Here is a 12,902-nt window from a genome sequence, read left to right on the forward strand (position 1 = left end):
CCACTCAATGAACAGAGCAGCAGATGGAGATCTACATCGTGAACTCTTGCTCCAAAAACAATGGAGGAAGATACCAGAAATGCCAAGAGAATCCACAGACCCTCTGAAGAAGGTAGACTGCTGCTGCAGGCTCCTGGGACAGCCAAGGAACTCTGAAGACAAAGGACATAATCTCATAGGAGCTCCATGGTCCCGCTCACCACCTAATCTTACTTCTACTACAGCAGCTGATGCACTCTTGAAAGTGCCACCTCCTGGCTGGAGGCCAACCAACACAAAACCTGCATACTTAAAAATACAACCTACCGAGCTCACGCCTATAATCCCAGCACTTTGAGAGGCTGAGGCAGGTGGATAATGAGGTTAGGAGTTTGAAACCAGCCTGGCCAACATAGTGAAAACCCGTCTCTACTAAAAATACAAAAAGTAGCTGGGTGTGGTGGTAGATGCCTGTAATCCCAGCTATTTGGGAGGCTGAGACAGGAGAATCGCTTGAACCCAGGAGATGGAGGTTGCAGTGAGCCAAGATCATGCCACTGCACTCCAGCCCAGGTGACAGTGTGAAACTCCATCTCAAAAAAAAAAAAAAATACAGCCAAGGACTCTCCCAGAGTCCACTTCACTCCCCTGCTACCTCCATGGGAGCAGGTGCCGGTACCCATGGCTGAGACCTGAAGACAGATCACATCACTGGACTCTTTGCAGACAGTCCTCAGTACCAGCCCAGAAGCCCATAGCTCCACTGGGTGGCTAGATCCAGAAGAGAAATATCCTTTTCTTTTTTTTTTTTTTTTTTTTGAGACGGAGTTTCACTCTTGTTACCCAGGCTGGAGTGCAATGGCGCGATCTTGGCTCACCGCAACCTCTGCCTCCTGGGTTCAGGCGATTCTCCTGCCTCAGCCTCCCGAGTAGCTGGGATTACAGGCACGCACCACCATGCCCAGCTAATTTTTTTGTATTTTTAGTAGAGACAGGGTTTCACCATGTTGACCAGGATGGTCTCGATCTCTTGACCTTGTGATCCACCCGCCTCGGCCTCCCAAAGTGCTGGGATTACAGGCTTGAGCCACCGTACCCAGCCGAGAAATATCAATCACTGCAGTTCAGCTCTCAGGAAGCCCTATCCCTATAGTAAAGAAGAGAGCACCACATCAAGGGAGCACCTCATCAGACAAACGAAACTGAACAGCAGTCCCTGAGTTCGAGATCTTCCCTCTGATACAGTCTACCCAAATGGGAAGGAACCAAAAAAACAATTCCAACAATATGACAAAACAAGGTTCCTTAACACCCCAAAAAGATCATACTAGCTCACCAGCAATGGATCCAAACCAAGACAAAACCTCTGAACTGTCAGAAAAAGAATTCAGAAGGTCAACTTTTAAACCAATCAAGGAGGCACCAGAGAAAGGTAAAGTCCAACTTAAAGAAATTAAAAGAAAAAAAAGATACAGGATATGAATGGGGAAATTTGCAGTGAAACAGCATAAATAAAAAACAATCACAACTTCTGGAAATCAAGGACACACTTACAGAAATTCAAAATGTACTGGAAAGTCTCAGCAATAGAATCGAACAAGAAGAAAGAACTTCAGAGCTCACAGATAAAGAAAAAAGAATTTTACAAAATGAAAAGAGCCTCCAAGAAGTTTGGGATTATGTTTAACAACCAAACCTAAGAATAATTGGTGTTCTCAAGAAAGAAGAGAAGTCTAAAAGTTTGGAAAACATATTTGAGGGAATAACTGAGAAAAACTTCCTTAGCCTTGCTAGAGATCTAGACATCAAAATACAAGAAGCTCAAAGAACACCTGAGAAATTCATCATAAGATTATCACCTAGGCACACAGTCATCAGGCTATATAAATTTAAGACAAAGAAAATAATCTAAAGAGCTGTGAGGCAAAAGCATCAGGTAATTTATAAAGAAAACCCTATCAGATTAACAGCAGATTTCTCAGCAGAAATCCTACAAACTAGAAGAGATTGAGGTCCTAACTTTAACCTCCTTAAACAAAACAATTATTAGCCAAAATTCTGAATCCAGCAAAACTAAGCTTCATAAATGAAGGAAAGATACAGTCTTTTTCAGACAAATGCTGAGAGAATTTGCCACAATGAAGCCAGCACTACAAAAACTATGAAAAGGAGTTCTAAATCTTGAAACAAATCCTCGAAATACACCAAAATAGAATCTCCTTAAAGCATGAATCTCACAGACCCTATAAAACAGCAACACAATGAAAAAAAAAAAGGTATTTAAGCAACAAATAGCATGATGAATAGAACAGTACCTCACATCTCAACACTAACGTTAATTGTAAATGGCTTAAATGCTCTACTTAAAAGATACAGAATGGGCCGGGGGAGGGGTTTGGGGTGGGGGGTGGCTCATGCCTGTAATCCTAGCACTTTGGGAGGCCCAGGAGATTGAGACCAACCTGGCCGACACGGTGTAACCCCGTCTCTACTAAAATATAAATAATTAGCTGGGCATGGTGGCGGGCACCTGTAGTGCCAGCTACTCGGGAGGCTGAGGCAGGAGAATCACTTGAAATCGGGAGGCGGAGGTTGCAGTGAGCCGAGATCATGCCACTGCACTCCAACCTGGTAACAGAGCAAGACTCATCTCAAAAAAAAAAAAAAAAAGGGGGATATAGAATGGCAGAATTCACCAACTATCTGCTGTTTTCAAGAGACTGGCCTGACACCTAAGTACTGACATAAAGTTAAGGTAAAGGACTAGAAAAAGATATTCCATGCAAATGGACACCAAAAGCAAGCAAGAATCGCTATTTTTATATCAGACAAAACAAACTTTAAAGCAACAGCAGTTAAAAAGACAAAGAAGAACATTACACAATGATAAAAGGAATAGTCCAACAGGAAAATATCAAAATCCTAAATACATATGCACCTAACACTGGAGCTTTCAAATTTATAAAACAATTACTACAAGACCTAAGAAATGAGACAGACAGCAACACAATAATAGTGGGGTTCTTCCATACTCTACTGACAGCACTAGATAGATCATCAAGACAAACAGTCAACAAAGAAACAATGGACTTAAACTATACCCTAGGACAACTGGACTTAATAGATAATTACAGAATATTCTACCCAACAACTGCAGAATATACATTCTCTTCATCAGCACATGGAACATTCCCCAAGATAGACCATATCACAGACCACAAAACAAGTCTCAACAAACATAAGGAAATCAAAATTATATCAAGTACTCTTTCTGACCACAGTGGAATAGAATTGAAAATCAACTCCAAAGGGAACCCTCAAAACCATACAAATACATGGAAATTAAATAACCTGCTCCCAAATGATCATTGAGTCAACACTAAAATCAAGATGAAAATTCAAAAATTCTTTGAACTGAACAATAGTGACACAACCTATCAAAACCTCTGGGAAACAGCAAAAATGGTGCTAAAAGGAAAGTTTATAGCATTAAATGCTTACTCAAAAAGTCTGTAACAGCACAAACAGACAATCTAAGGTCACACTTCAAGGAACTAGAGAAGCAAGAACAAACCATACTCATTTTGGCAGCACATTTAGTAAAACTGGAATGATACAGAGAAGATTAGCATGGCCCCTGCATAAGGATGACACAAAGCATTCCATATTTAAAAAAAAAAAAAAAAAAAAAAAAAGAACAAACCAAACCCAAACCCAGAAGAAGAAAAGAAATAATGAAGATCAGAGCAGAACTAAATGAAATAGAAACGAACAAACACAAAAGACAATTTAAACAAAAAGCTGGTTCTTTGAAGAGAGAAATAAAATTGATAGACCATTAGCAAGAATAACCAAGAGAAAAAGACAGAAGTCCCAAATAAGTACAATTAGATATGAAACAGATATTATAATCAATACCACAGAGATACAAAAGATCGTTCAAGGCTACTATGAACACCATTACACAAATAAACTAGAAAGCCTAGAAGAGACGGATAGGTTCCTGGAAATATACAACCCTTCTAGATTAAGCCAGGAAGAAATACAAACTCTGAACAGACCAGTAACAAGAAGCAAGATTGAAATTGTAATTAAAAAGTTACCAACGAGGCCGGGCGCGGTGGCTCACGCCTGTAATCCCAGCACTCTGGGAGGCCAAGGCTGGTGGATCACAAGGTCAAGAGATCGAGACCATCTTGGTCAACATGGTGAAACCCCGTCACTACTAAAAATACAAAAATTAGCTGGGCATGGTGGCGCACGCCTGTAGTCCCAGCTACTCGGGAGGCTGAGGCAGGAGAATTGCTTGAACCCAGGAGGCGGAGGTTGTGGTGAGTCGAGATCGTGCCATTGCACTCCAGCCTGGGTAACAAGAGTGAAACTCCATCTCAAAAAAAAAAAAAAAGTTACCAACAAAAACAAGTCCATGGCCAGACGGATTCACAGCTGAATTCTATCAGTCATTCAAAGAAGAATTGGTATCAATGCTATTGACACTATTCCAAAAGACAGAGAAAAAGGGAATCCCCCTAAAATTATTCTATGAAGCTAGTATCACTCTAATATCAAAACCAAGAAACGACGTAACAAAAAAAGAAAACTACAGGCCAATACCCTGATGAACACAGATGCAAAAAATCCTCAACCAAATACTAGCTAACCAAATCCAACAGCATATCAAAAAGATAATGCACCATGATCAAGCAGTTTCATAAGAAGGATGCAGGCATGGTTTAACATCCACAAAACAATAAATGTGATACACCACATAAACAGAAATTAAAAACAAGAATCACATAATCATCTCAATAGATGGAGAAAAAGCATTTGACAAAATCCAGCACCCCTTTATGATTAAAAGCCTCAGCAAAATAGACATAAAAGGGACATGCCTTAAAATAATAAAAGCTATCTATGAGAAACCCACATTATACTGAATGGGGAAATGTTGAAAGCAATCCCCTTAAGAACTGGAACAAGACAAGGATGCCCACTTTCACCACTTCTATTCTACACAGTACTGGAAGTCCTAGCCAGAGCAATTAGACAAGAAAAAGAAATAAAGGGCATCCAAACTGGTAAAGAGGAAGTCAAACTGTTGCTGTTTGCTGATGACATGATTATATACCTAGAAGATTCATCCAGAAAGCTCCTAGAACTGGTAAAACTGGTAAATGAATTCAGCAAAGTTTCAGGAAACTGAAACATTTATGTACAATATTAATGTACACAAATCAGCAGCCCTGCTACACACCAACAGTGACCGATCTGAGAATCAAATCAAGAACTCCACCCCTTTTACAATAGCTGCAAAAAAATAAAATCCTTAGGAATATACCTAATGAGATGAAAGACCTCTACAAGGAAAAGTACAAAACACCACTGAAAGAAATCATAGCCCATGCTCATGGATGGCTAGAATCAATATTGTAAAAATGACCATACTGCCAAAAGTAATCAACAAATTCAATGCAATTCACATCAAATACCACCATCATTCTTCCCAGAACTAGAAAAACAATCCTGAAATTCATATTGAACCAAAAAAGAGCCCACATAGCCAAAGCAAGACTAAGCAAGAAGGACAAATCTGGAGGCATTACATTACTGGACTTCAAACTATACTATAAGGCCATAGTCACCAAAAGAGCATGGTACTGGTATAAAAACAGGCACACAGACCAGTGAAACAGAATAGAGAATCCAAAAATAAACCCAAATACTTACAATCAGCTGATCTTTGACAAAGCAAACAAAAACAAAAACAAGCAGGGAAAGGACACCCTATTCAACAAATGGTGCCGGGATAACTGGCAAGTCACATGTAAAAGAATGAAACGGGGCCGGGTGCGGTGGCTCAAGCCTGTAATCCCAGCACTTTGGGAGGCCGAGACGGGTGGATCACAAGGTCAAGAGATCGAGACCGTCCTGGTCAACATGGTGAAACCCCGTCTCTACTAAAAATACAAAAAAAAATTAGCTGGGCATGGTGGCGCGTGCCTGTAATCCCAGCTATTCAGGAGGCTGAGGCAGGAGAATTGCCTGAACCCAGGAGGCGGAGGTTGCGGTGAGCCGAGATTGCACCATTGCACTCCAGCCTGGGTAACAAGAGCGAAACTCCGTCTCAAAAAAAAAAAAAAAAAAAAAAGAATGAAATGGGATCCTCATCTCTTACCTTATACAAAAATCAATTCAAGGTGGATCAAAGGCCTAAATCCAAGACCTGAAACCATAAAAATTCTAGAAGGTAACACTGGAAAAATATTTCTTGACATTGGCTGAGGCAAAGACTTCATAACCAAGAACCCAAAAGCAAATGCAGCAACAAAAAAGGATAATAGATGGGACTTAACTAAGCTAAAAAGCTTGTGCACAGCAAAAGAAATAATGGGCAGAGTAAACAGACAACCCACAGACTGGGAAAAAATTTTCACAATCTATACATCTGACAAAGGACTAATACTCATAGTCTACAAGGAACTCAAATCAGCAAGAAAAAAACAAAAAGTAGGCTAAGGACATGAACAGACAATTCTCAAAAGATGATGTAGAAATGGCCCACAAAAATATGAAAAAATGCTCAATATCACTATCAGGGCAATGCAAAGCAAAAACACAATGTGATACCAACTTACTACTGCAAAAATGGCCATAATCAAAAAATGATAGATGTTTGTATGGATGTGGTAAAAAGGGAACACTCTGATACTGTTGGTGGGAATGCAAACTCGTACAAACAAGATGGAAAATGGTGTGAAAATTTCTTAAAGAATCAAAAGCACATCTATCATTTGATCCAGCAATCCCACTCATGGGTATAGACCCAAAGGAAAAGAAGTTATTACACGAAAAAGATATTTGCACACGCATGTTTATAGCAGCACAATTCACATTTGCAAAAATATGGATCCAGCTTAAATGCACGTCAATCAATGAGTGCATTTATATACCATGGAATACTACTCAGTCATGAAAAGGAATGAAATAGTGGCATTTGCAGCAATGTGGATGAAATTGGAGACATTATTCTAAGTTAAGTAACTGACGAAAGGAAAACCAAACATTGTATGTTCTCACAAGTGGGAGCTAAGTTAAAAGGACACAAAGGCATAAGAATGATACAATGAACTTTGGGGACTCGGGGGAAGAGCAGGAGTGGGGTGAGGGACAAAAAACTACACATTGGGTGCAGTGTACACTGCTCGGGTGACAGGTGCACCAAAATCTCAGAAATCACCAGTGAGAAATTGTTCATGTACCCAAACACCACCTATTCCCCAAAAACCTACTGAAATTAAAAAAAAAAAAAACCTGAATCACAAAATCCTAGTGTATAAAAAGTATATATATATAACATCTCAACAAAATCAACTATGTAATTCATGTGAAAAGCATTTATAATGAACATATCAACATAATGAACATCAACAAAAGTCAACTACATAATTCACATGAAAAGCATTTTCCAAACAGTCAGGTAGTCTAACCTTTGAATTTCTAGTCTCAAACTTTAGCGTGCATCAAAATCAAATAAGACACACAGTGCTGCACCCAACCCCCAGAATTTCTCATTCAGCATATCTAGGGTGGGGCCTGAAAACCTGTATTTCTAACAGGTTCTCAGGTGATACTGCTTCTGGTAGTCTGGGGACCTCTGCTCTCTAGTCTACACTGTACCTTCTCCAATTCACCTTCCTCAATACAGTCACTCATTGCCTCTCAAAAATGGAAAGCTAATGTTGCCATCCCCTTCCTCCAACCTTTTTCCTCTGTCTCTCATCCATTTCAGAATTTTAGAGGCTCTATACCAGGCGTCCCCAAACTACGGCCCGCGCATGTGGCCCCCTGAGGCCATTTATCCGGCCCCCTGCCGCACTTCAGGAAGGGGCACCTCTTTCATTGGTGGTCAGTGAGAGGAGCACAGTAAGTGGCGGCCCTCCAACGGTCTGAGGGACAGTGAACTGGCCCCCTGTGTAAAAAGTTTGGGGACGCCTGCTCTATACAAACTATAAAACGAAACACAAATTCCTCAATATAAGATACAAGGCTTCTAACCATCTAGCTTGCCTTATCTTTCCAGCCTCATAAATTCATATGAGAGAGATCTTTCACCCTTAACCAAATGAAACAAGCTACTGAATAAGGAGCCTAAAATTTGACATAAAGCAAGTGGTAAGGATAAATTAAAAGTATGACACAGACAAAACAGAAAGGCTTTAGGCTTGCTCAACAGTAAAACGGGAAAGAGGGAATGAAATCACTCCACTTACTTCCCCAGGGTTCCCCTCCAAAGTTTACCCAAAAGTGTAAGGAGCAAAAAGATTATAGAGAGAGAAGGCACGTCTCAAAACTGAGAAAATAGAAACATGACATTTTAATCAAAATTTTCAACTCGGCATTGCTAAAGTTAACCTAATTTAGAAATGGGTTTAGGGTCAACAAGCACCTGCATCAAATCCAGATGGTCTCAATGCCTACCCTCATCAGCATCCACAAAACCAGCAAGTCCTCAAACGTCAGTCATATTCCTCCTTTGCATTGCTTCCTCCACTTGGAATAGTTTTCCAAGCAGGGTCAGCCTAGCAATCTCTTCCTCTTCCTTATAGGCTCAGTCCAAATATTACCTCATATGCTAAGTAATTATCTTTCTGATACCTTCCCCATACCCTAGTCTCTCCATTCCAGGCTCAATGCTCCCACAGCACTTGTGAGAGCTCCATCAATATCTATTTCCCTGAATGATGATAATCTTCGTGAAAGTCTTTTTTTCCCTCCAAATTGGACTGTGAACTCTTAGAAACAAGAAACAGATTTTTTTTTGAGACAGAGTCTCGTTGTTGCCCAAGCTGCTGGAGTACAGTGGCATGATCTCAGCTCACCACAACCTCCACCTCCCAGGTTCAAGCAATTCTTCCACCTCAGCCTCTCAAGTAGCTGGGATTACAAGCATGAGCCACCACGCCTGGCTAATTTTTACATTTTTAGTAGAGACCGGGCTTCACCATGTTGGCCAGGCTAGTCTCAAATTCCTGGCCTCAAGCGATCCACCCGCCTCAGCCTCCCAAAGTGGTGGGTTACAAACATGAGCCATAGCACCTGGCCTTCAAATATTTTTATTATATCTGTTGTGGTGGTCTGTGATCAGCATCTTTTTTTTTCTTAATCATACATGCCTGTTTATATTGTTTCTTCAATGAATATTATTACCACCCCTGTGGAGAAATACCCAAAGAGTAATTCTTCAAGATAATAGCGGCACTAGTAACCAATAAATACTTCTTGAAAAAAAATGAGCATAAACATAAGGTTAGTTCAAAAAGTGTAAATATTAATTTCATATTAATTTCAAAAAGTGTAAAGATTAATTTCATAAGAGAAACACAAATTAAAACTACATTGATGTTATCATTTCTCACCTATAAAATTAGCAAAAAAATCTAAAAGTCTGACATACTCTATTGACATAGCTGTTAAGGAAGCAGGGATTCTCATGCATTGCTAGTAAGAATAAAAACTGTTACAACCTTTATGGAGGGTAAGTTGGCAATACCTAGCAAAATAACATCTGCATTCATCCTTTGACCCAGTCTCACTTCTAGGAATCTACTCCAAAGAAATATCGGCAAAATTCTACTTGTAACATTATGGAAGCACCACACTAATTAATAGACTGGAAGCAACCTAAATGTCTAAAACTAGAAGATGGCTGAATAAACTATGATAATCTACATGATAAAGTACTATGCAGCTGAGTATCACACAGCTGTAAAATGGTATAAGGAGATATACAGATGTTATGGGCTGAGTGAAAAAAGCAAGGTGCAGAAGAGTGTAAACAAATGTTAAACTTTGGTGCAAAAAGAAAGATAAAAATGAATGTGTATTGGGCTGGGCATAGTGGCTCATGCCTGTAATCCCAGCACTTTGGGAGGCTGAGGTGGGCGGATCACCTGAGGTTGGGAGTTTGAGACCACCCTGACCAACATGGAGAAATCCCATCTCTACAAAAAAAAAAAAAAAAAAAAAAAAAGAATGTGTGTTTATGTTTTTAAAAAGGAAGAATAATTCAAAAACTAATAACAGTGATTCTCTATTGTAAAAGGAAAGGAATAGTAAAGACTGAGGACAGACTTCGAAGCTAGACTTAACTAAATATTGTTTCATAGCCTTTACTTTGGAACCATGAAAATGTTTTCATAATTACAGAAAAAAATTAATTCAAAAAGAAAAATGGAGGGAGATAGAATGTAGGGTCAGAAAGATGAATCTTGCTTAGCCAACATTCATGCTATCTATGTCATTCAGTGCCACAGAAGTATGAGTCCAACTCTCACTTTACAAATACATATATCCAGTTATGTCGAGTATGCTAAAATTCACCTTACTTTAAAAAGCCAATAAATAAATAAGGTGTAATTTAGTTCCAAAGAGACCCAGAATAAAATCATTCTTCAAATTTTCTACTTTCAGCTACAGTGACTAAAGTGCACTTGTTTCCTTCTATATTCTAGAAATTTAATCCAGGCTAGAAGTTAACAGGCAATTTGATAAAATCATTTTCTCAAGTGAACTGAGTTCACTCTCCTAATGCAGTATTAGATGACAAAGCATTAGAGTATGTACACCATATACCAAGAATGAGACTAGATTTAGGAAGGTAAAGAACTGATACCCTGAATTATCACATAATTAATGTTTCAAATTAGCTTTAGCAACTCTAGTGTTGAGGAAGCCATAGCCTCTAAACTGGGAGAAGACAACAAAATGGAAAAAGAATTAAGTAATGATAAATGATATTTTAATGCCTACTAAGTATTTAGCCATTTATTTATATTTCCAATCCTTGCTATGATCTTTCCTGGTAGATTGTATGGTACTGTTTTTCAGAGAAGGAAGCTGTGGCCTTAAACAAGATCAGGACACTTCCTTAAGGTCAATTAGTGTATGTCTGAGACAAAATATGAAACTAGGACTTTCAATTCCTAATAACAATAATTCCAAAACTGTGACAGGAAAATGTTCTTCTCTCCTACAACATAATCAAAATGAAATCGTTTCAACTGATAATTTGGTTTCTTTGACTACGATTCTCAAACTTCAGCCGCACTGGGGTCACCTGGAGGGCTCGTTAAATCCAAATTGCTATGCATCACTGTGAATGTACCTTGCTTCAGATTCAGTAGGTCTGGGATGATGCCTGAGAATGTGTATTTCCTAATAAGGAAAAGATTCTCAGATAGTCTTATTTTGTTAACTTAGAGGATCATACTAGGCTTCTGTGGTTTATTAACTTTTAAGTAGCAAGTAAAGATATTCTTCAGAGTTTAATTTAAATATCATGTGGATCTGACTATGCATAGATATTAGAGTTGTATCTTTATATTATTAGTTTAGCCAAGGCTATTCTGTCAATCCTTTAGTAATGCCATTTAACTTCACAGTGTTACTTCACAATATTTACTCCATGTTGAAAATCAAGATGGATATGAACACAAATGTTTTTCCAAACAAGAGAACAGAAGTTTACATCTAGCAAAATTAGTTTATATCTTTAATCTAAGTTTCTTTACCAAATCCTCCAGAGCAATGAACCTTCACTGTATTCCAAATGCTCTCCTACACCATGCACTGAACTGGATATTTCTTAATCACTGCCACACATAACCTGAAAGATTTAGCCTGAGAGACAGTGCTTTCACCTACTGGAAATAAGGAGACTGACTCAATCAACTCGTGTGACTATTCAAGCTCAGTCTCCTGTTTATTTTTCTCTGTACATATGTCATTTTAAAGCTAGACAGTAGTCTAATAACATAAAAATCTACATAGATGATTATTGTACAGCTACATATTATGTATCCACTTACAATGATATATGCTAACACAGGTTTGGATTTCATGATCAATATGCAAGACTTTCTATGTCTTGGGTACTTGTTCTGTAGTAGAAAAAAGCACTAGTCTAGGAATCAGAAACTGAGTGCCTGGCAATGACCAACTCTGTGACCTTAGGCAAGTCACATAAACTCTCCATTTTCTTATCTTTAAAATTAAGGGGAAATTTGATAATCACTCTAGTCAACCATAGTTCAGAAATGTTATGCTATAGATTGCTGATTGCCTGTATTCAAATTCCAGTTCCATTACTAAGATGCTATAAACTTTAAACAAGTCACTTCATATTTCACTGTACCTGTTTTCTCATCAGTAAAATGTATCATATAATTCATGAGTTACTACATATAAAGTGCTTAATATAGTTCCTACACATGGGAGATACTCAAATAAGTGACAGGTGAGGCTGCTATCATCATTACCACCAAATATAAGTTAAGGATTAAGCAAAAAAGCTCTCCACCTACGGCTGAGAATTGTAAAAAGTATAGCACATCTCGGGTAACAGGACAAAAAGCACCCACCTGTGTTTCCTTAAAACATGGTCTAAGAAAAGCAACCAGAAGCAGTTCTTTGACCAATCTTTGTGTCCCGTGACCTTATTAACCTGGTTACATATGAAAGAATAAGAAATTGGCTTCTGTGCCAAAGGCAACTGTCTTTAGAATTGGACACGAGGAAATCTGGCAGGCCCCAACAGAAGCAACTCTATACTGGCTAATTACTAACCAATCCAATTCTACCCCATTTTTGAGGAGCCTGAATATGAGACATAAAATTGGGAACTATAATAGCAGCAGCAGAAAGCTGACAACAGCCATGGTAGAAAGAGCGACAAAAAGAAGCTAAGTTATAGGAAGGTGGCCAGAAAAGGGAGCAGAGAGGGGAAATGCAATTACTAGGGTTGCCAATGAGTCACCAAAGCAAAAACAGAGCCAATAAATGTGGTTACTGTTATTCTAACTGGCAAGGAATGGCTTTGTGTTACAGTTTTCACAATGTCTTGCAAATCAATCATCAGAAGGGCC

General features: G+C 38.8%; 1 protein-coding gene and 1 pseudogene across 1 annotated transcript in view; one reads left to right on the forward strand and one right to left on the reverse strand.

The window, feature by feature from the left end:
• Window positions 1-12,902, reverse strand: part of SCAMP1 (secretory carrier membrane protein 1) — a 118,070-nt gene that overhangs the window by 84,239 nt on the left and 20,929 nt on the right. The window lies entirely within an intron of this gene.
• LOC120365663 (U6 spliceosomal RNA) lies at window positions 3,555-3,651 on the forward strand (annotated as a pseudogene).

Source organism: Saimiri boliviensis, chromosome 1, assembly GCF_048565385.1.
Source record: "Saimiri boliviensis isolate mSaiBol1 chromosome 1, mSaiBol1.pri, whole genome shotgun sequence".
Lineage (NCBI taxonomy): Eukaryota > Metazoa > Chordata > Mammalia > Primates > Cebidae > Saimiri > Saimiri boliviensis.